This window comes from Helicoverpa armigera, chromosome 11 (genome assembly GCF_030705265.1).
Source record: "Helicoverpa armigera isolate CAAS_96S chromosome 11, ASM3070526v1, whole genome shotgun sequence".
In the NCBI taxonomy this organism is placed as follows: domain Eukaryota; kingdom Metazoa; phylum Arthropoda; class Insecta; order Lepidoptera; family Noctuidae; genus Helicoverpa; species Helicoverpa armigera.
Genome location: NC_087130.1, coordinates 2,249,126 through 2,257,763, shown reverse-complemented (window position 1 = coordinate 2,257,763; position 8,638 = coordinate 2,249,126).

The following is an 8,638-nucleotide window of genomic DNA, read 5'->3' as shown; positions in this document are numbered from 1 at the left end:
CCGTTCACTTTAAGAAAAATGTTTTTTAGAAAACTTTATATCATTTTAAAAGACCTTTCCATTGATACCCCACACGGGTATGTACATCGAAAAAAAAAATTTCATCCCTCAGTTACATGTATGGGGGGCCCCACCCCCAATTCTTTTTTTTACTATTTAGTGTCATATTTTTGTAGCGGTTCATACAACACATATTCCCATCAAATTTCATCACTGTAGTACTTATAGTTTCCGAGTAAATCGGCTGTGACAGACGGACAGACGGACAGACGGACAGACGGACATGACGAAACTATAAGGGTTCCGTTTTTGCCATTTTGGCTACGGAACCCTAAAAAGGTTATCTTTATTACACTAGTAGGTACCTATAGTTTTCCCGACCAAAGAGCATAAAAAAATTCACCCCCATGTCTAAGGTAAAAGAAATAGACCAAGAATATAAAGTTCCGCCATCTCTCTAACGACTGCAAAACCGAGAACGTTCCACATCCTATCCAGCTTTCTATTTCTCCATTCGTAACTTATCAGTGTTTTCAGACACTAAAATGCGTAGACAGTCACAACACAGTTGTGTCAAACAAAAGCCATAAACTTACATTGGCACCAGCCCATTTGTTCCGTCTTTTGTTTCGGTTCTAACCCTTTGAGTAAAAACAAGTTTATCTAGTTAGGGGAAACAATATAGTGTACCTACTGTTTGTTTCGAAACTGAAACTTTTTGAGCTGATTGTTTTGTCTCATATACGGAAATAGCTTAGTTTTTACAATCTCTTATTTAACTTTTTTAGGCATAAGGACCGTTTACTTGAAGTTATTTAGAGAGTCCCTATAGGAAGAAGGTTTTTTGGGAACATTAACAATATAGAATGGAAAAAGGAAATGTTAATGTTAGCTGATAAGTAATTTTGTAATATTTTCTGCAATAAATCATGAACTTTTGATATTATCAATATCCAAAATATTTACCTCCAAACGGTAAAAAAGAGGAATTTTCATAATAAAAATGTATTATGAATTCTTTTATCTTGGATATGTACAAGACATTATTTTAAGCAAAGGGCAAAGGTTACTACTTTCTTTCACATTTATGAAACTGTACCGATACTGTTTACCTAACGATAAAAGGAAATATACAATGCTTAGAATTCTTTCAGATTTTTGGTTCAGAGCATTCCTCAAAATATTCTTCAAACAAAGATGCAATATAATATTTATTATACATAGTTCCATGGGATCTTATAGGTATCTTATGTATTTTATGTCCCATATTAACGAAATTGTGGTGCAATAATTTCCTGTAAAATATTTGTCTTCAAGAACTTGAAATAAAACCTAATAATATGAACGATACGAAAAGAGTAAACTTTTTAGCAGAAGTAATGGCAAAAAAATATAAAAAATACATAAGGACAACTTCATGAATAAAAAAACAATTGATAGCCATATAAACTTTTTATTACTGAAAAAAACATTGGTGAAGGGTAACAATTTGTCAGCTGCAGATGTATGTGAGTGACAAGGGCTCATTACTTGCTTCTGTCGATGTCGGCTAAAGGGTGCTTTAATTAACTACCGTGTGTTAGGTATGTATATGTTTGTTATACAATACAAACAAAGGAAATATTTTTGTAGATATAAGAATACAATAACTGGGAAGAATTGCACTATATTTTTAACTAAAGTATAAAGAATGATCATTTATATTATTTACATACAAATAACAACTTCATTTATATGTTTTATATCCTTGCTAAATACACTAACTGCAATAGATCTTTAACGTATCTTCAGATAATATAAAATGAAAGTAATTTAGCAGAACGTTTCAAAAAAAATTAACTCACACAGACAAACACACGTTGTATTTGTCTTACTACACTCATGGTAATTGCTTTCCATTATTTTCATAGCAACGTAAAGAAGTTCGCTAAAATAAAATACCAAACTTAATCTGAGTTTTGTTGACTTAAGTTAGTTTTTCACTGACATTTCCTTATTCCCAAGAAAAAGTAATTACTTCCTAACCATTGATCACGCTAGATTTAGAATCATGTTTCTTTGTAATATTATTCAGACCTTCTCAAACTTTCACGATGAACAATAAAGACAAAACCTTTACGAATGCTAACATTTAAAAATATTATAGGTTATAGAGTTTCAGAATCACAGTAGTAACAAAGGGTTAAAAGAAAATCATCAAAAACTAAAATCCAAAAAAATGGAGCAAGAAATAATCCCAGTAAAACTATTATAAATGAGTGTGACTTGAATGGTAATCCGACCCTCTAAATTGTCCCATAACTATTGAATTGATCCCCGTATTCTGCAGGTAGATAGTTTTGAAAGGGTCTTAACCATGGAGAACAAAATGAAAAGCGGAGATGCTATAACGGAAAATCTCTCAAGAAAGCAACGCAGTAAAATATGGGTATTCGGGGGACGAGTAACGTCACTTATTGTCATTATACACATTATTATCTAACCAAAAATCGTTGACAAACTCCCAGGGAATTTGAACGCCTCGTTAATTCACTCGTAACTCATCGTTTTGATTCGTACTAATTCGACCTAAGGCGCTTGACCTAATTGCCTTATAGCACCTCCGCTTATTTTTCCTTCTTATGTGCTCTCAATTGACTCCTGTCTCTTATCAGTTACTGTCATGGCCATTTTATATAAAAACGTAATGTTATAGGGCTAGTGAAAATAGAATAGAAAATAGAACAAGTCTCTTAAGGTCAGGAATATTATAAGAATAAGTGCTTTACTTAGAAAGTTTACCTGATATTTTTTGTGGCTAAATTGAGGAAAAATACTCGTCCTACTATTAAAGTGTACTAAAAAAAGATAAGACGTATTGTATAAAGGTATAGGTGGTCTCAAATTGGCTCATAATAAGGCCAATGGTCAAAGTAACACGTTTTTTTATTGTTCATCTATTTTTAGAATGTTTCACAAAGCAACCCAGGCAGGAAAAGTTGTTCCTTGAACGCGTTAATCTTAGGAACCATTAGACAGATTTGAAAAAAAGATTTCACTATAGGTAGCCCATGTCTCGAAGAAGGCATCGAAGTTCGTAGCGCGATTTGGGAGCAAAAATGTAGATAATAGGTACTAATTAGTAGCCACATTTTATCCCAGTGCGGGCAGGGAAGTTTAAAAGTGATTGAAAAAATTTAACAACCAGCTTACATAATCAGAAAATTGAAAAAACAATATTCATGCCATTAACAACGTTACCTAAGTGTACAACTTTTATTCGTCTATTATAAGAATTCTATTATTACGAGTATAATGTATTATGTGGCTTGTTTTGTTACTCCATACATTTGAATAGTCCCTAGACGGACGACCTTGTTCGACACATACACTTGTTACATTAATTAAACATTTTTGGATTAATATCTAAATTGTTATTGCTTTAATAAATTAATCTAGTCGCCTAGGTGTATATTTAACCTTCAGATAATGTAAGCCTTAATACCTGTCTTGTATGTATGAAGTTTGTTGCTAATATTAAAGTTATTTGCTAACATGTGTTGCTGGGGAGTTTGTTGCGCCACTTCTTCTACCCAGCAAAAACACATAGGAAGTGGTGAAGGGTGAGCGTTTTGGTAGCTGTCTTTTGTTTTGATTTATCAGCCTAATTTGGATAAACTTTTTGAGTTTGAGTTTGAATTTCTACACAACACAAACACACACATTTTTTTTTCAAAAACAGATACAACACAATTCTTTAACTTTGTGTAACATAATCAATATGGTTTTTATAAGGTTTATAGTCAGTGAGCAGTACTTTCAGTAGTTTAAAAAGATGAGATATCTCTCAAAATAGAGGTAGAAATAAAATTATTGGCTATTCTGAGTCTTAAAAAAAGAAAGAAATAACCATTATTTCAAACAATCCGTACAAACACAATCAGACATAGAAACGTCCATTTCTAATGCAATATCATGAGAGTAACAATGTCGGATGTGCAGCAAACCGCAGCTCATATTGACACAGGATTTCCTGCAGTTGCGCTCTTTGCTCAGCTCAGCAAAGATATGTAGGTAGGTAGGTAGTAATGATGCTGTGTGTTTGTCTACGAAATAGTGTTAAAGATTTTTTTCTATGCAATTCAACCACAGGCTTTAACAGAAGAAAGGCTTGACTTTGGCCCACGTTAACGGACAGTTTTCTTTAAACAACTTTCTACTATGAATTATTACGTGAAACTGTACAGCTGTGTTAAGAAAATTACCACGGTTATGGTACAGGCGTAATATGAATAATTTAAAAGAAACCCTATTTGCGCTATCTATCAAATACGATGTAATATTAACATTGGCAGTTATACCATGACAGTACGGTACTAAAACAATTAACACATGTATATTTTAGGCAGTCTTAACAAAATTATTACTTCTATCTGCAATTATTGACAATTCTCCTTTAGCCATTAAAGTGATTACCCAGCAAACTTAGTGCTCTGGTTTAAAGGCTTTAAATTAAACGATAGTTACTCAATAAGCACTGTTAGTTTAAGCTTTAGTTTCCAATTTGTATCTGAGAGAAACCACAAACCTCTGAAGTTTGACCGAACTATAATGGAGATGGTTCACGAGCTTGTTAACTGTTCAGTTCACTGATTCTTATGTTATAGTTGATCAAGTACCTAATATTAAAAAATGTGTATCAGTACCTACTTGGAAACTTTCAAGCACTTGTTACTTATTTCATTTTGATAAAAGATTATGTTAAGAATTTGACTTACTTCTAATTTATCTACTTGTATTACCAGGTAGGCAAATGCAATTCTGTGAGTTTAAAATCGTACAAAATAAATTAAATCTCAAAGAAAACACATAAACACAATACCAACATCAAACAACAGTACTTACACTTAAAAACCTAACAGAAATGGCTGTTTCTTTATTATAGTGAGGCAGTGACTTAGGAACAACACATTACTGGGATTAAATAATAATCTGAAAACGTTACTTATCTGTAACGTTTCTTCTTACCATCAAACCGAAAAAATTGGCGAGTAAAAAGCATAATAACATACCTACTTGTAATTTTTGAATACCAAAAATAAAAGTTTGCTAACTTTCTTCAAATATCATTAGAAGCTAAAAATAAACAAGAGCACATTTGAATACAAATTACTTTAGGTCCAAACTTAAGGACTAACCCCCAAGAATATTGATTTTGCTGTCACTTTACATAATTTTAAATTAAATAAACAGCTTTACTCATCAAACTATTTTGAAATCCTAAAAGACATTCACGGACGATCATGATACTGCTATTCAAATTACCAATTTCGTTCTCACAAAATCTCTTATCACCGTCTCAATCTGCTCTGAAAATGATTAGCATACCATAATTGAAAATACAGAATATCTCGTTTTATCTTAAAGCCATCGACTTTCATCGGCATTAAAACGATTAGCGAGTATTTAATCGGATATCGAATTTATGTTAATCGATTATCGACACCAACCGAGATTAATGTTGTTTGAAATTGATTGCCGACTAGGAATTTCAGGAATTTTCGGTTAACCGGTTTTCGGTACTGTCACGAGGCGATATTAGGAAATTTGAGTGTGTTCAATAAATATTATGAATTGTTTAATATTCTTTCGAAATTGTTTAATTTACCTTTAAAATGAGTCTCGCTTTTAAGTTCATTACAATATGAAAATCGGAGTGTTTTTGGTAGACTCCAGATGTTGACAAAATCAATCATAATGAAATAAAATAAGTTTTCAAAAAGCAATAAAAGTCGATAAAAGTACGGACGATGTACATATATAGGTACCACTTTAGAAAGAAAATCCAAAAAACTTTCTTATATTGTTGCACCATAAGCTTTATTTATCATAATAGATATTTCTACGGTGCTATTATTTTTTCATGGCAGCTTTTAAGCTAAGAGTCAGAGCCCGAAAGACATCATTTTAGTTTTAAAAATAATCTTCACCTGGAGTTTTTGCATTAAAAATAACGAAATAGTAGATATTTCGTTATTTGACATATTTCTACCTTCAACAACTACTTGTAAACCAAAACATACTCACATCGGCTCGTAAATCTCATAAGTTATTGCTTAACGTCACGAGCAAAACTAATTTTATTGGAACCGCTGAAAGCTGTTACCTTTACACATTAGTTCAGTCGTTAAACCAAACCTGGGATCAATTACCACGTCTCTAACTTATTATGGCTTGCTGAAAATTTTTGTTCTGTTTCTTTTTACTACTTTTTGTAATGTATTTATAGAGTTATAATATTCTAAGTTGTAAAGTAATAAGTGAGAAGTTTATGCTCTAATTTTGTTTTAGAGACACTGTGTGAATTGACAATATGACCGTCTTATTCGTAGCAGAAGTAGATATAATTTGTGCTGATATAGTAATGCTTTATCTACTATTTTTTTTCACAAACACTCCCATAATCATGGCGACTACGACTGCTTTAGCGATGGCCACATGAATTTATGTTTAAGCAATTTGTCCTTAGTTATTTTTCCGCTCTGCTTATACTACGCCGTAGCAAATATATCTCGCTACGAATAAGATTTTTAAAGTTCAACTATTTAGCAAGTTACTTTGAACTAACAAGAAAAATACTTATGTTATAAAACTAAAATATCACGTCAAATAACATCGACAGATCTAACAACCAATATTGGTAATAAAAAATTAATAGTGTTCCAATCCAGACATCACATAAAAGTAGTCTATTATAAGAACATGATATTTTTACGAGCTTTTATTTACAAACACTTATCTGAATATGTCCTTAACGTATGTTTTTCTAGATACGCTTTCAAGAAACACTAAGTAATTACATAAAAAATATCGTAATAGATACAAAAGAAATACCGTATTACTAAGAAAACTGAAAGCACTTAAACTCTGTTTATTATACAATATTTATTTTCCCGCGGTTTGACTCACGTCAAGGAACTAACTTCTGTATTGGGATTTAGCCTATGTTACTGGGGAGCAATCTAGCATAATATCTTAACAGTGAAAGATTTTTTCAAATGTGTTCAGTAGTTTCGCAACCTTTAGAAACAAACAAAAAACGCTTCCACTTTATTGTATTAGTTTTTATAGACGAATAATACTTACAAACACGTAATATTCCTCTTCAACTAAAACAACGTAACCAAAATACTCAGTATTAATAAAGACATATGAAAAACTTTTACATACACAGATAAGAGTATAAATAACTAAACAAATAATGTAATATGATATCTCCCGGGGGTAGTGACGTCATCCCCTAATAATATTCTTTACGCAAATATTGTGTGTATGACGAAATGAAAGAAAAACATGTCAGACTGTGTTTTTACTTCAGATATGATTCTCGGAAATGGATTATAGAAAAAAGTGTGTAGGACGATTATTTTGTTTTTAGTATGTAATCTAGTTAGTCTAGTTAGTTTATGGACATAATACACGTATGTACCTCTTAGCTTTAATCTTCATTGGTTTATTTATAAGGTAACGCTCAAATTGCAGTACTTATCACTTACTCTTAGATAAATCCTCCTACTGTATTACGTACCAGAAAGATTTGATTTCATATCTACAGAATAGTTTGTTTGAACGTGCATTTTGAATCTCAGATTCCAAAAAATTCTGATAGCCAATCTATTGGAAAGAACTGCTAATATTACAGCTTACTTTTAAGCAAGGTACGCGAGAGGTTTCCACGAAACGCAACATTAAACCTTACTCACATTTTTCCTTTCTACTTAAAATGCTTCAAAAGATAAAATCTGACTTTTCTTCTAAATGAATTCTCTTGTAAAGCATAGTAAAGTAGAGGGCTATTACTAAAATGATCGTGTCGGAGTCGTCCCGGTGTCGTGGTGTTTGTTCAGCGGCTGCGAACCTCAATTAGCGCTCCTCAAATATGGTCGCCACTCCTTGCTTTATGGGACAAGGTTATGTTATAAGCTGAAGCGATTTTAGGTCGCAATTTTACAAAAAAAAATACTCTACGTACAAGGACCTTTTGTCTTTCACATCCCTACGGATAAAAAGGGAACACAGTTAAGTTTTTTCCTGGTGATGAGTTCAGGAATAATCGGATGACGAATTAAATGTAGCTTCTGCCAGTGGTTTCCCTCGTTTAACGTGGGAACCTCTGCACGAACCCGGATAAAAAGTAGTCTATATATAATAGCCTTCCTCGATAAATGGGCTTTCTAATACTGAAATAATAATTCAAGTTGGGCCAGTAGTTTCTGAAAACAAACTCTTAATTTTATTGTTTTTTTTTTTAAACGAGTTTAATTTTATTGCCGACTTTGCACAACTTGTTAAACGTTTCAGGCAATCATCTAATTCTCCGTCCGTAATGTCAATTCAATCATTTAATTCTCCGCTCCCCGCTACCGCTTATAAACCTAACACCAGCTTTACCTCGCCGTGTTTGCAAGCTCTAGTGACATTTTGATATAAAGTTACATTTTAATCACCCAGCCACTGACGTCAAGTCGTTTTTACCAGTGATTTGGTGTTTCTTAGAGCTAACGTTCCAGTTTACGCAGTAACGCGAAACTGGGATCCTGTGGCGTTATCAATATTTATGAATATTCATCTATGTTAATGGGAATGTGAGATGATTATG